The following is a 16,132-nucleotide window of genomic DNA, read 5'->3' as shown; positions in this document are numbered from 1 at the left end:
AGTCTCCATATTGAAATACTCAGTCATCTGTTTTCAACTGTGTTTCAAAGTTGCAAACTCCATATTGAAGTGTTGGCAGTTGTTTTTAATAATGGCGGCTTTGTTGATATTCTCGAAGTGAAGTGTTTTGATACTGTGATTAAGATTATGTCTGTGTTAATTTGTGAATTATATGTGAATGCAATTAATTGTACCAACTGACAGCATCTTGCGTGTGTCTGTGTGGATAAGTTAAGTTCACAGATTTTTCAGAAAAGATTTTCACAATCGGCAGGAAAAACATCCACCCCGTATTCCGAAATTATTTATTTGAAATGAGCAGTCCTACTAGGCTTCAATTTCGGCATTTTAAATACGTACACTGCAAACAAACAAAACATCGGAATTGATAACAAAAATTAACTCCACGCATGTATAGTTATTGTGAGACACTTAAAAAGCTGACTGGCATTACTTGGCCAACAACATCCCTCTCGGACTAGTAATAACTGCAGGTGTCTCTCCTAGAATGTGAACATTTCCAAGATGTAAGTGGTGAACAAAGTTTCTTTAGAATCAATCAATCAATCAATCAATCAATCAATCAATCAATCAATCAATCAATCAATCAATCAATCAATCAATCAATCAATCAATCAATCAATCAATCAATCAATCAATCAATCAATCAATCAATCAATCAATCAATCAATCGATCAATCAATCGATCAATCAATCAATCAATCAATTCCCTATCAGTTGTACACCGAGCCTTTTCTTAAATATTTTCAACGAACGTTGAAATTTATCGACATTTCCCTTGATCATTTATTGCATTTCCTTATTCCTCGTCCTATAAATGAATATTTGCCCCAATCTGTCCTCTTGAATTCCAACTTTATCTTCATATTATGAACTTTTCTACTTTCAAAAGCTCAAATCTAGCTTATTCTTCTACTTACGTCATTCCACGCCAACACACCACTCACAGCTCGAAACATACCACGTAGTCGAGCATCTCGTCTCCTTACTCCCAAGTCTTCCCTGCCCAAAGTTTGCAACATTTTAGTAACACTACTCCTTTGTCGGAAATCACCCAGAACAAATCGTGTCGCTTGCCTTTGAATTCTTTCCAGTTCTCAAGTTTTCCAGTTTTCCGGTCCGCATGATAGCGGCATTAATTAGCAGACTTTTTCAAATTTCAAAATTGACCACCTGGCGAAAAATTAGAGGACCGTGGTTACTATATAAATGACAAACTGTTGTGTGTTAAAGTGGGATTTTTTTTTTCATTCCGATTATATATTTAGTTCCCAGATTGAGAAAGCGTTGTGAAGATTCTCAAATTTCGGTATTCTCTCTCACTTAAAGTTGCGTTAATATCCAATACCACACGCGTAAATGCTTCAAAATCCTCAAACATGTACAAAAATGGCTCAAAAAGTATAAAGTAGTCTAATAAATTCCACAAAATGACCATATAATTTCAAGAAATGACATGAAAGTACAAAATGGCTAAAATGACAACATAAAAGACAATAAATTGATCATTTCTACAATGTAGGAACTATGATCAAGATTTCTTTACAAGTTAGCAATGTCTGTTAATTAAAAGATGACATGTCATCAAAATCCTAACCCTGCTAATTACTAAAAGGGGATAATCCCACAAGCATGGAAAATACAGCTTTTATTTGTTTTATATCCTTTGGAAATAAACGCATCGGTTGGAGAGAGAAAAGGATGTCACCGGCGAAGAACGAGATAGTAAAATTTGCGTTTATTGCCAATAGCGAACAACTCCAGAAGTTTTCATGTTTTAGAATTAATTGTGTGACAGGTTCTGCCACTCATCACTGAATCTACGCGGCGAAAACAAGTGAAATTTTATGTTAACAACTGGTGTGTCCCTTTGTGCTGAAGCAATTGGAAAAGGCACTAGTAGGGGTGCAAAAGTGTCGTTTGCAGTTTCTGCACTACGAGTATACAATACTGAAAGGATAGGACGAGAGTTGCTAGGCCCTAAGTTAGGGGACTATTGACCCATTTAACAACAGCTGGAAGCTTTCCCATCAACGGCATTAAGCTTCCTACAAGAAGTTAATACAGGGTGAAGCGAAATTCGCGCACTCGGGCGTCGCAGCGCGACTCCTCAGATGCCAACAATAAAAAAATGTCTCTCACAAAAGTTCATCCTGCGAGGTCCGACTCGTTGGCTGAATGGTCAGCGTACTGGCCTTCGGTTCAGAGGCTCCCGGGTTCGATTCCCGGCCGGGTCGGGGATTTTAACCTTAATTGGTTAATTCCATTGGCCCGGGGGCTGGGTGTTTGTGCTGTCCCCAACATCCCTGCAACTCACACACCACACATAACACTATCCTCCACCACAATAACACGCAGTTACCTAAATATGGCAGATGCCGCCCACCCTCATCGGAGGGTCTGCCTTACAAGGGCTGCAATCGGCTAGTAATAGCCACACGAAATTATTATATCCTGCGAGTATATCCGGCAGAAAATGGACTTTGAAGAATGGCAATCTGGCAACAATGTAACCACATGTAGGGTAACTGCCTCTGTCAGCACATGTTAGTCGTGCTATACAGTTGGTGCAGTAGATAGAGTTATGGGTGAGCATGCAGGAGGTCGACGGGTCGATCCTGGGTTGAGGCGGATGTTTTTTTTATTTTGTAAAGGTAGTCCAGGTGGTATGGTATCTGGCATCTTAATAGTCAACAGCGAATAAATTCACGCCCACGAGGTGAAAAGGGCGTCTTTCAAAGCTGACAAATGAAAACGATTGTTCGTCCATTTCTAAGATCGTAGTATGTAAGTACAAATGGTTTCTAGAGGACCCGCTGCAATCGCTGTTGACGATTAAGATGCCAGATACCTGGACTACATTTACGAAATAAAAAGCATACGACTCAACCCAGGATCGACCCCTCGACCTCCTGCATGCTAACCCAAAACTCTATCCTCTGCACCATCTGTACCATGTGCTGACAGATGTAGTTGCCCTGCATGTGGTTACAGTGTTGCCAGATTGCCACTCTTCAACGTCGTTTTTCTGCCGGATATACTCGCAGGACGAACTTTTGTGAGAGACATTTTTTTTATTGCTGGCATCTGAGGAGTCGCGCTGCAACGCTCGAGTGCGCGAATTTCGCTTCACCCTGTATAATGGAAAATTCCTATCAACAAGAAAAAGAAAGATGATATGAAACTGTTGAAAGATATATTAGAATCACAGTACGGTCAGTTCAAGCCATGGCTTACCATGGAGGAAAATGAACTACTCTGACAGGTAACTAGGATCTAGCCAACGTTTCCGAAATATTTCGACTTCAAGAAAATGTAATTCTCATTATATTATTTTGAGGATCTGTGGTCGTATCGTTGTCGTGCAAACAGGATCGTCTTCAGAGAAATTTATTTATTTAGCGTAAGATACAACATAAAAATAAATTATTGATTAATACAACTTTCCCCATGAGGAACAGGACAAAGTATGTCGACTACAAAGTATTTTGTGTTCTAAATTACTAGTGGTCCGCCTCTGTGGTGTAGTGGCTGCCACCCCCGGAGGTCCGGGTTCGATTCCCGGCTCTGCCACGAAAATTTGAAAAGTGGTACGAGGGCTGGAACGGGGTCCACTCAGCCTCGTGTGGTCAATTGAGTAGAGGTGGGTTCGATTCCCATCTCAGCCATCCTCGAAGTGGTTTTCCGTGGTTTCCCTCTTCTCCTCCAGGCGAATGCCGGGATGGTACCTAACTTAAGGCCACGGCCGCTTCCTTCCCTCTTCCTTGTCTATCCCTTCCAATCTTCCCATCCCTCCACAAGGCCCCTGTTCAGCATAGCAGGTGAGGCCGCCTGGGCGAGGTACTGGTCATACTCCCCAGTTGTATCCCCCGACCAAGAGTCTGAAGCTCCAGGACACTGCCCTTGAGGCGGTAGAGGTGGGATCCCTCGCTGTGTCCGAGGGAAAAGCCGAACCTGGAGGGTAAACAGATGATGATGATGATGATGACATCTAAACTTTTGATTCAATCCACCGCTTCAGGAGTAGTTGAGTTCAGGTCCTCCAGACTTGAAGGGGACAGTGTGTTCCATTTTTTGCGGCATGTTAGCACAGCCGCAGAATAGGCAACAACACGTGGAAAACACCTATTAGTCCTTTTAAGGGCGTACAGTTCAGAGCAATAAATTCATCACAGCAGGCCTAGGAAATAAAACATTATTTGGGGAACGGCTACTCTAATTCATAATTCAATTCATTCCATTTAAAATAAATAAATTCACCATAGCAGGCCCAGGAAATAAAATATTTATTTGGGAACGGCTGCTCTAATTCATAATTACATTAATTTACAATAAATAAATTCATCATAGCAGGCCTAGGAAATAAAATATTATTTTGGGAACGGCTGCTCTAATTCATAATTCAATTAATTTCATTTAAAAGAAATAAATTCACCATAGCAGGCCTAGGAAATAAAATATTATACGCAACAGCCACTAAATTGATAAGTTTACACTTTACTCATTTCAAAATTCCGTAAACATCACACTCGTAAGGTTAAAGATAACTTTCCGTGTCTGTCTCGTAAGTAACTATTACGTTTGTGTTTCTGTGGAGTCGCACAGCTGGAAGAAGTCTCTCGCAGCAAGAGACGAGCCAATTTATCAGCCGCAGTCGAATGCAAATATCGAGTGCCACTGTGGCCACTTATTTCTTGGTAACAAGCGACCTTCAATCACCATAACTCTTTGCTAACAAGTGGTTGGAAGGTGTGCGGCGGCCCATGTCGAAAATTGTCAGTGTATGGCGGCTATCCATCAAGAAATTGTAAGTGTGTGCGAGTGGAAAAGAGAAGAAAACACAACCTGAAGTAGCAGGCATCAACCTTGAGACGTGACGAGTGAATGGCTCCTCAAATGGAGCAGTGCAGATACAGGGTGTTTCGCAAAGAACACTTACTGTAACTCTCTGATGCCCATAAACTTCACGAGATCCGTCAGTGTGTCTTATCGAATGAACAACTTTTTTTTTTTTACAATTTTCTTTTACCATCATAGGTTATGATTTCCATTTCCGTGTTGACGTATAACTAATATAATAGAAGTTCAGAACTCGAGTAGATGACCACAAATTCCATGAAGAGCAGCGGAAGAACAGGCCCAAATTTGTGATATCTGAGGAGCAGAGAAAAATAAGGAGTGAACGGATGAAGAAGTTCTGGGAAGAGAAAAGAAGAAGGCTGGCCAGAAAGCATCAAGTTTCACGCGGTCCAGAGTTGGCCAAATTCGGAAGCAAGAAGAAGAGTTGAGATGTTCCACCATTCAACACAATGTAAAGTATTTGAGTTTATTAGACCGGTTTCGACTCCCTTGGAGTCATCATCAGTTCTTGTAGATAATTAAATCAATGGGAATCTAATAATCATCATGGGATTGCCTTCATACATCTCCATATGTTGATAAAAAGTCATGATAAAATTATACATACTATCTGCGCACTTTTTAGCGATAGATTTACACCCTAGTGCTGAAGCGGTCGACCTCGGCAATCTTCGAGATTCGTACTGGCAATCTTTGAAACACAAACTATGAATCGCTTATGCATCGCTGTGCGACGTCTGGCGTACACTTTACGAACTAGTTACTGTTGTTGTTTACACAGCAAAGCCAAACTATATAATTCATTCTAGGAATAAGATTCGCATCCAGAAATGTTATATAATGTTATATAATGTGTGTGTGACAACAGTTGTTGGCTTAAAATAACAAAGGTTTTGAAAATTCATATCGATTGATCATATTATCGATTCAATTCCGATTTCATTTCCATTCAGTTGGCAGTACTAACGGAACCGGAAGTGCTTCCTCCTTACTCCTCAAACCCATACACAAATCTATCGCTAAAAAGTCCGCAGATAGTACAATGGCAATTGCCTAATACATATAAATAGGTTGTCCTAAAACATAATAACAAATTTGTACACAATGACATGAAACACTTGGCACTTTAAGAAATATCTTGGATCTGGGTTAAAAGTATACTGTCGTGTGTTCTACAATTGCCATTGTGCCTATAATTTTGTCATGATCTTTTGTCAACCCATGGAGATGTATGTAGGCAATCCCCATGATGATTGTTATCAGATTCCCATTGATTTAATTATCTGCAAGAACTGATGACGACTCCAAGGGAGTCGAAACCGGTCTTCACTTAATAAATTTCAAATACTTGACACTGTGTTGACTGGTGGAACATCCCTCAAACTCTATTATTTTAATTTGCTTTACGTCGGGGTAGGAAAGGGCTACGAGTGGGAAGGAAGCGGTCGTAGCCTTAACTGAGGTAAAACTTCAGCATTTGCTTGCTGTGAAAATAGGAAACCGCGGAAAACCATTTTCAGGACTGCCGACAGTGGGGTTCGAATCCACTATTTCCCGGATGTAAGCTCACAGTTGCGCGCCCCTAACCGCACGGCCAACTCGCCTTTGCTGGCGAGACGTAATTTATACAGTGGATAGGCTGGAACAATTGTTACTGTAATTCACCTGTCTCCGTCTATTTGTTTTATTTTGTTAGTTGCTTTACGTCGCACCGACACAGATAGGTCTTATGGCGACGATGGGACAGGAAAGGGCTAGGAGTGGGAAGGAAGCGGCCGTGGCCTTAATTAAGGTACAGCCCCAGAATTTTCCTGGTGTGAAAATTGGAAACCACGGAAAACCATCTTGAGGGCTGCCGACAGTGGGGTTCGAACCTACTATCTCCCGAATACTGGATACTGGCCGCACTTAAGCGACTGCAGCTATCGAGCCCGATGTCTCCGTCTTACCCTTGTCTTTGACAATATGAAAGTGACTGAGGTATGAGCGATGCTAGTAATGCCAATCCTTATGTATGAGTGAGTGAAAATATTGCTCATAGGGTCAGTTGGAGCATGCATTTCAGTGGGCTTGGCAAACTGATACGTAATAGCAACTTCTGGCTCGGTGAGGAAAGCAACGGGAAACTACTTCACTTCTCATTTCCCTAATACGTCTCTCCGGTGATGCCTAGGCGATCTATGACTGCTGATGGCAGAGCTGTTGAGGATCCAACCACCCTCCGGGCTGAGGGTCTCTCATATAAAACCAGACCGAACGCAAAGTGTTTGTACTCTGTGCTACGGCAGCTGCAGTGTGAGAGGCGCGCGCATAGTTCTTGACCTTGCACGACCTGGCAAGCATGAGTCGCCAGTCTGCATCTCGGCTGTTAACTGATACAGTTATCATTGCAACACCGTGTTTTTGTATGTAAAAGTTCTGTTTTCATCTTAATGGCAGGGGCGGTGCGTGGTATTGTTGCAGGGTTGCACAACTCCCAATAATTTTGCACTTCATTTGTCGAATTTTCTTCTATGGGTTTTAGTTTAATAAATCTAACATGTATTCGAAAGCATGTTGAAATCAACCATCTTCGGTCGTTCGTTGTACTAATGCTTCGTAACGGACCAACAAACTCTGCTGGCTTCGAATCAAACTCAGGGGGTTTGCTTTCCTACGGCAACTCCCTAGCTGACAGCGCGGCGCAATGTGCCTCAGCAAGGACGAGCCTAAGCCTGCACAGCATCAGGTAGCATGCTCCCCAGTATCGGTCTCAGGGAGTTGCACGAGACTAGCAAGTCCCCTACCGAGAAACAGTTCCAAATGACCCCTTTAGATTGCGCCACTCTGCGGAGATTACTTCATTCCTTCTTCATCTCCTCTAGCAAAAGTAATTCATTTCCATTTTGAAATTTACAAATTTAATTTACGTTGCACTGATGCATATAGGTATTACGCCGAAATGGAACAGGAAAGGTTTAGGAGTTGGAAGGAAGCGACTGTGGCTTTAATTAAGGCACAGCCAGAGCATTTGCCTAGTGAGAAAATGGGAAACCGCGGAAAACCATCTTCAGGGCTTCCGACAGTGGTGTTGAAACCCGCTATAGCCCGAATGCGAGCTCACAGCTACGCGACCCTAACCGCACGGCCAACTTTCTGGGTAATTTCTTTTCCACGCCATACTAGACCACCCACAATATTACCAACATCTTGGTTCAACGAAAAATAGGACGGCAAATTTTCAATTCAAGTGAGGCAAAAGTAACTGTGCTAGGCTGAGTGGCTCACACGGTTGAAGCCCTGGCCTTCTGACCCCAACGTGGCAGGTTCAATCCTGGCTCAGTCCGGTGGTATCTGAAGGTGCTCAAATACGTCAGCCTCGTGTCAGTACATTAACTGGCAAGTAAGAGAACTCCGGCACCTCGGCGTCTCCGAAAATAGTAAAAAGTCGTAAGTGCGACGTAAAGGCAATAACATTATTATTAAAAGTAACTGTAGTTACAGTGTATAATTAAGCTCTTATTTCCTGGGTTGTAATTGCCAGATATATTACAGTTTTATTAGAAATGTAGTTCATTACTAACGATAATAGTTTCTCTTGTTATTTCTGCAAGCTATAAAAATGTGACACTTAAAATGTTGGTGCAACACCCAGCTTCAGATACCACCAGCCGCCACTGCTTAATGGTCGTGTGAACAGTCATCACTCTCGCTATTGGTGTGCAGAAAATCCTAATGGTGTTTATGAAGTCCCTCGTTATGATAGGAAGATTGGTGTTTGTTGTGCTGTTAGTGCAAGACGAATAATTGGGCCTAGTTATTTTCGAGACGACAGTAAATGCAGAGAGGTACCAAGATAACGTGTTGACGCCATTCTTCTATCAGTTAACGGAAGAAGAAAAATCGCGTGGGTGGTTTCAACAAGATGCAGTCCAGTGGCGGTGGGCTCTCAGGAGCACATGAGCACGTGAACACCCAGTTCTAATGCATATTCACGCATTCATGGATAATTCAAAATTGTTTCCTCTGTTTCTGCCTGATTTCATCAATCGATCGAAAGTATTCCGACTTATATTGACGCTCCGTTACACTGATAACTATTCGTTTCGACTGACAATGCAGGGAGCACACTGGAGATTTTGTTACGAGCCTGAAGACTATACGCATGCGCATGGAGATGACGTCATGGTTTAAGCACATACGTATATCTGCATAAGCGAGGAGCACGGTTAGGTATGTGCCTTTCATGCCCGGTTTCTGGAACGTGAGATATCGAACCTATAGCGGTATCGAATGGTTAACTCGTGTTTTGGCGTTGCACGAACGTAAGATACATCTATCGATTCGATAAATCTCCTGCTAACTTAGAGGGCCCTGAGCAGGAGATATCTATTTGTTAACTTGGTAACGCGTGCGCAGTACTTCAGTATCAGCAACTAACATTGTGTTTGTTAAAATTTTCTATGGCTTTCTCATCTTCTTCCGACGAAGAAATTGTAGAAAGGGTCAACATTGTAGAACGACCACAATTATATCATCGTCGGCCTAATGTTCTAATGAAGTATAGTGAAAATGAAATTCAAAGACAGATTGAGGCTAAACAAATATACTGGCATAGGTTTGGTAGAGGTTACAGGCGACAACTTGCGTCCTATGACAAATAATTTTCATTTGTACCCTGTTAAGCAAATATTAATTACGATACCCTTTAAGACTCAATACTGTATATCTGACTGCATTCGTGTTCATAAAAGCATAGGTACCAGTAACTGAGTATAACAGATAATTACACATTTATCGTAGCAGGCCTACGTGCATTGACAGTGAGCATATACTTCTATCGTGGGATTGTTTTTAATTAACGATACCGTATTACATTACAAGGAACTAACAGGTTATATAATTTTGTTAATTACCCGATATATATAGTTATACTGTAGTCGAACAACAGGAAAGAGGTACCGGTACGGTATACTTATAGCAAACAGGATCGCGCGTGGCACGTGCTACTGTTCATTAGAAATCCTCAATCAATATCAAATTCTTCTGACAGTCCTAACACTACGAAACTGTCACGCACGTCTGGAAGAACTAGTCGAATACAAATTTCTCGCTACATGGCACAGTGGAGATAAAGGGAAGTGCATAGAAAGCTCAAATGCGATGCATTACTTGTGCGTATGCGCCTGGCAATCTAGGGAACAAATCTAATGCATAAAAGCAAAGCAGTACGAGGGGTGGCATCTAGTGTGTATTAATGAAAGTTGATCAATGGGCCAATAGTTGACAGTTCGATAAGTTAGCAGCTATTACGCTGTGCAACGCAGCGAAGATTTATCGAGTCGACAGCTGTAACAAAGCAATAGCTATCGGATAGATATCTCACCATTCCAGAAACCGGGCATCAGTCTACAACTACCCCCAAACAAATGATAGTATCACAGCTGACCACAAGGGTCCGCCACCTCCCCTGTTACTGTTGGCCACAGCTCCCAGAAGTTACTATTGTATTACATCGCCGGAAGATTTCGCTAGTACGTAATTCTGAACACACGGGAAGAAGTTTGCTTTACATTGTGGGTGGAGAATCGTTTCAATTTGAGTACTGGTAAATGTGGTAATTGCACGCACTATTTTTATGCTTGTTATCATACTTAGGTGAACTTCTTGCTATGTAAATCCAAGAATAGTGTTCGCATCTTTTAATATTCGCTACAATAAATCATTGTAGCAAAATTGCTGTGAATTTTACTTTTACCGAGCTAAGTATTGAACCTGCCAACTTGGCGTCAGAAATCCGTCTGAGCCACTCAGTCCGGCAGTGTAATTTTAGTTTTGTTGTACACGCACAGATTAGTCTCGGGGAAACGCATCCTCGGTTATACGGGTTCTACCAGATTATGAGTGGAGAAGCAACCGTACGAGGAACTTCTAGTGAAACGATTTAAGTAAGATGTTTTGTATTGATTTGAATTCAACTTTGGTACTTACAGTCAAAGTAAAAAGTATTCGTACACAAAATACTTTACTTAGTACACTTATTGTCATGTACATGTTTTAACATCAATAGGTTAGCTTTCTGTACACTATGTAAGGATATATACATCACAAAACATAAAATTGATACATGTCTCTGTCTATAATAGATAAATAACTGAAAATACCATGATTTCATACTCATAAAAAGTATTCGTACAGTCCGGTTTTACTTTCATTCGCCACGGATTTTAGTACATATTTAGTATTTTGTTGGCAATCCTTTTGATTTTACAATGGCCTCAAGCCGCCTAGGCATTGAATGAACTAGCTTGGAGGTGAAGGTGGGCTCAATCTTACCCTATTCTTCCAAAAGAGCCATTTTCAAAGCTCAGTCTCTCTTTAAGATAAGCCCACACATGTTCAATCAGATTCAGATCCGGGGATTTGGGGGGTGTTACCATATATTTGGGTGTGTTGTATAAAATCCACAATCGTGTACCAAGGGCCGTATGCTTTGGATCATTATCCTGCATAAATACATAATTACCCAGAAGTCCCATTTTTTCGGCACTAGATGCTAGATTTTTCTTCAAAATTTCAATATAGTATTTACGGTCCATCTTTCCATCTATGAATTCTAAGGAACCTACTCCAGCTGAGCTTATGCAACCCCAAACCATTAAACAACCTCCACCATGCTTCACTGAAGGAAGCAGATTTTTTCTTCGAGTTCTGTGCTCGTTTTCCTCCACACCTTTTTGCCATGTTCTTGAAAAACAGTGAATTTACTTTCATCCGTAAATATAACTCGAATTGTGGAAGCACAGATATTAAGTTTTAAATCCTTTCCTAGCTCAGACCTCAGTTTTGCAGCACTGATTCTAGGATTTTTCGTAACTTTCCTGAGGATTAGTCTTTTAGTTCGATCGTCTAGTTTCCATGGACGTCCACATCTACGTGCATTTTTGAAAGATTTTCTCTCACCATACCTGTCAATAATTCCCTGAATTGTAGATCTTGGTCTCTTCACAAGTTTCGATATTTCCGAGAGCGATTTACAGGAATTATGAGCCTGGATTACAATTCTTCTCTCTTCTTCTGTTGTTTCTTTCATTTTTCGGCCCATCTTACCGATTGACTGTATCACTTGTTGTTCACAAGGACTGAAGCACAACTGGCTTAGTACAAGACGTGACCTTTACTGCTTACCTGCGTTGCAAGGGATGTCATCAAGGACTTTGATGTGAAGATAAACCACCTGTACGAATACTTTTTATGCACCTATATTTCAAACTTATTGGATGATACGTTTGTTAAAACGAACATTTCTCAAGTACTGTTGTTATTTCCGGTACGTATTCATACTCATGTTTCGCGGAATATCGAAATATAGAATATGTTACGGTCTTTGTACTTGATAGTGTCTTTGCTTACTATCAACCTGCTAGAAATAGCGTTGTAATTGAGATTTGCTTTTAAGAAAGTGCCCTTGATCGGGACACTGGACAACAAGATATCAAAGTACCCAGAACTGACAGAACACAACCGCGCAGAGTGCCGAGAAGCGTGCAACGTGACAATATTACAGTTCAATACATCGTGTCAACATTACCGTAAACAGTGCAATTTAGAGCTCTATACATGTGCATAAACAAGTTAAAGGGCCGCTACCCAAGAGTATTGCCGTAGTAGGTACCAGTGAAAACAGAAGTAATAGGGAAAAGGAACTCGTGAAAGAGAATTTTGGAAAACAACTTTGGAAATAACAAATATATTATACCAATCTCAAAGGGTAACAAATTATATTTACATCAAAACAAATAGTATGAACCAGCATAAGGCGTAATAAAAAGCGTTAAGTTCGATTTTAAGACACGTAGGTGATACAAATTTTAATTACATCGTCATAAATCGAATTCCTAAGCACCAATGACTACAATCTTTGGACATATGTTCCGACACTGCAATTAGGGGAAAAAGAAAAAGAATGGAGGGGGGGGGGGAACCCATAAATTCTGAAAATCAGTTTCTTTACATTATATTACACAATACGCTAGAAGGGAGGTACATCAAATAAAGTTTCAGACTCGTGCCAGTAGAATACAAAGTTGCAAGATAAGCTCACAAATTGATACAATATTTACAATATGACATTGTAATGTAACCTCATGCCAAACAATTCAAGAGATTCAGAATTGAAATAAACCAATCTCCAGTTTCAGGGACTGATCCTTTTGGTAGATTAAAAAGAAAAAAAAAAGAATTCTAACAAACGATCCCAGAAGGGATTAAAACACACACACATGCGCAGAAGCGATAATAAAATAGAAGCTAACCGATGAACATACAAATTAAATTAGCAGACCACATCTTTTGAGCAAGCGCCATTTTTACGCAAAATTAACAGATAAATGGGATAAGGAAAGAAATAAAAATAGATAGAAGATAAAGGATAGAATGAGGAAATAAGAAACGGAGGTATGGGATAGGATAAGGATCAAGCCACCAAGTCCCCAGCACTAACAGACGCGATGCAAAAGTTCATCACCAAAGTAAGGAATGTTTATGGACTAGAATATTAGATCAGCTGTCCAGTACACCATTTTTCACCACATTTTAGGAATATGAATGTCCAAAAGGCAGAACATTTGCGCTGCATGAATACTCAGATGTATCCTGAAGGGAGCAAAGTTCAATTTTCGTTACTACGGCGAAGCCCAAGTATAGGAAGGTAGGGCACGTTAAATGATAGAAAGAAACAGTGTCTGCTCACCCTTAATAGGAGTCCAGTACGAAGTTTTACAAGTAAAATGGACACGGCCCAGCCGTGTGGAGAGTTCCAGCTCCCACTGTCTTGAACAAGGTTATACCATAACTGACCTGCCGAATGAACGACACAAGGCCATATATATGTATGCCAGCGGGGTAGATCGAGAACATACTATAGGCGTGACGTCAGAGTGGATGCGCCATACAGGCAAGCAGTGACAGCATTAATACAAGCAGCCGGGAAGCAGACAGTTCGTAACCGCAGACGGAGAAAAGAGCACCAATTCGAAGGGGAATTTTTTTTTTTGTAAGGTAAGCACAAACAGCTCGCAACAAATAGTAGTGAAATTTCTAGCAGTCTATGGACAATGCGTCAACTACAAACGATAACATTCCTTAACTTTTAAGGTGTACGTATACTTTTTCCTATGACTGTATATTTGAGACGTGAACATACATTTTGTTGTGAACCCCTTGAATATTTTGTCACGAGCCCCACTGATACAGCCCCTTCTCATACAGCAGAAGATTTCCTTCTTACAATCTCGTGTTTGCAAACAGAGTGATCAGTGCTGGTCTACTTCTCCATCGTTCTCCAGATCTAACAGTGTGTGGTTTTTACTTGTGGGGTAAACTGAAAGAAAAAGTGTATCGAACAAATCCTCACACAATGGAGGAACTGAAAGAAAACACAACGAGTGGAATCAGAAACATTACAGTAGCAGAACTCATACGCGTCGGCCAGAATGTGGTTACCAGATACAATGCCTGTATAACCCAGGAACGACGACACTTCCAACAACTTTTATAAGGTAAGATTTCATATAAGACTGTATACACGTTTAAAGCAGGGCGGCCGCGCGCGACTTAAGTTCGGCTGAGGCAGCTGCCATAGCGAACAGTACAAACACCGTGCGTTCGGTCTGGGTTTATATCACAGACCCTGTATACATACAAAACAAGTGTTCCACACTTCATTACAGACCTCAATATGTTGCTAGTTCTACCTAACTCCAAGAGGTGGAAGTGGGGAAACATCCTGGTGATTATAGTTGGGATCCCGCAGGGCTCTGTAATTGGACCTTTATATTTTCTTACACACAGGCTGGTCGACAACAACGTGAATTGTGTATATGAGTGTTAGAGAGTCGGTCATACCAATAAAAAAATTCGGTATCCCTCATCGTTGTCATTTTAGCAGCTGCTGAAGTTAGCCAATCAATTCAATTGGGCTTTGCATGCTAAACCTGCACCTGGCTTAAGATCGGCTTTAGAATATCCGTTGAAGAAAAAGAACTTCGCCAGGGGAGGCATTTGAACGCGGAGCTTCCAGCTGACAAGATCGCGCCATACCATACGGCGACACTGGCTGAAACCCACCGTGTGTTTCACTTTCATGCTGGTTTCTCGACAGGGTTCTCACGCCGGTCTTAAGGGGAAATGGAATCGCCTACCTTCATAATGTTAAATATGCCTAAATATTGGGAACATTTTCTCATAAATCACTGCAGCCACACATCTAAATTTTTGACATTGCATGCAAACATATATGTTGTCTGTACAGAAATAATAGTTCTTTTATGAGTGCTATTCCTGCGGGATATTAATTTTTTGTGTGTATGAATTTTTTCAACCTTTTTTTAACTCTCAATATGGTAGATTTTGAAATTAAACATCTAGAGTACTGTAATGAACATGTTCTGAAAATGTCAGAAGAATAGAGTCAGTAAAATCTGCGAAAATGTTAGGTGAATATGAAAATTTGAACTCACGGAGAACTGAGCTCAAAGTTAAAACACCGAGCCCGATAGCTGCAGTCGCTTAAGTGCGGCCAGTATCCAGTGTTCGGGAGATAGTAGGTTCGAACTCCACTGTCGGCAGCCCTGAAGATGGTTTTCCGTGGTTTCCCATTTTCACAGCAGGCGAATGCTGGGGCTGTACCTTAATTAAGGCCACGGCCGCTTCCTTCCTAGTCCTAGCTCTTTCCTGTCCCATCGTCGCCATAAGACATATCTGTGTCGGTGCGACCTAAAGCCAATAGCAAAGTTAAAACATCCCTGTTGCATAATCTCCACTTCCTCCAATGGTATCCTCCAGGCTTCTATTGACACTTATTCTAAGTTGTCTTCCTTTTCTGAGTAAAATCTTAATTGCACTGTCTGCTTTTCTGAGTCTGAGCTCATCTGGAGCCAGCATAGAATCAGCATGCAACCAAAATTCTCAAGAACTTGGTAATATACTCCTGGTTGTATGTTGCCACTGCCTTGAATATTGCTTTCCTTTCTCTTCTGCCAATTCGCATGCCTTTTAAATACGAAATCTAGGTATTTCCACACAGACAGAGAGATCACTAAACTAGTGACACCGCCACAACTCAAATTCGAAACAGCCGCAATGTTTACAAACACACCAAGGATTAAAAAATGCAAAGAAAATATATATAAACAGAAGAACACTGCATGTACTGTACCAACTATTGAAATCAACCTTTCTTTCACCACATATTACCATCGCATTGAAAAGT

This window comes from Anabrus simplex, chromosome 12, assembly GCF_040414725.1.
Source record: "Anabrus simplex isolate iqAnaSimp1 chromosome 12, ASM4041472v1, whole genome shotgun sequence".
In the NCBI taxonomy this organism is placed as follows: Eukaryota; Metazoa; Arthropoda; class Insecta; order Orthoptera; family Tettigoniidae; genus Anabrus; species Anabrus simplex.
This window is presented reverse-complemented; position numbering follows the sequence as displayed.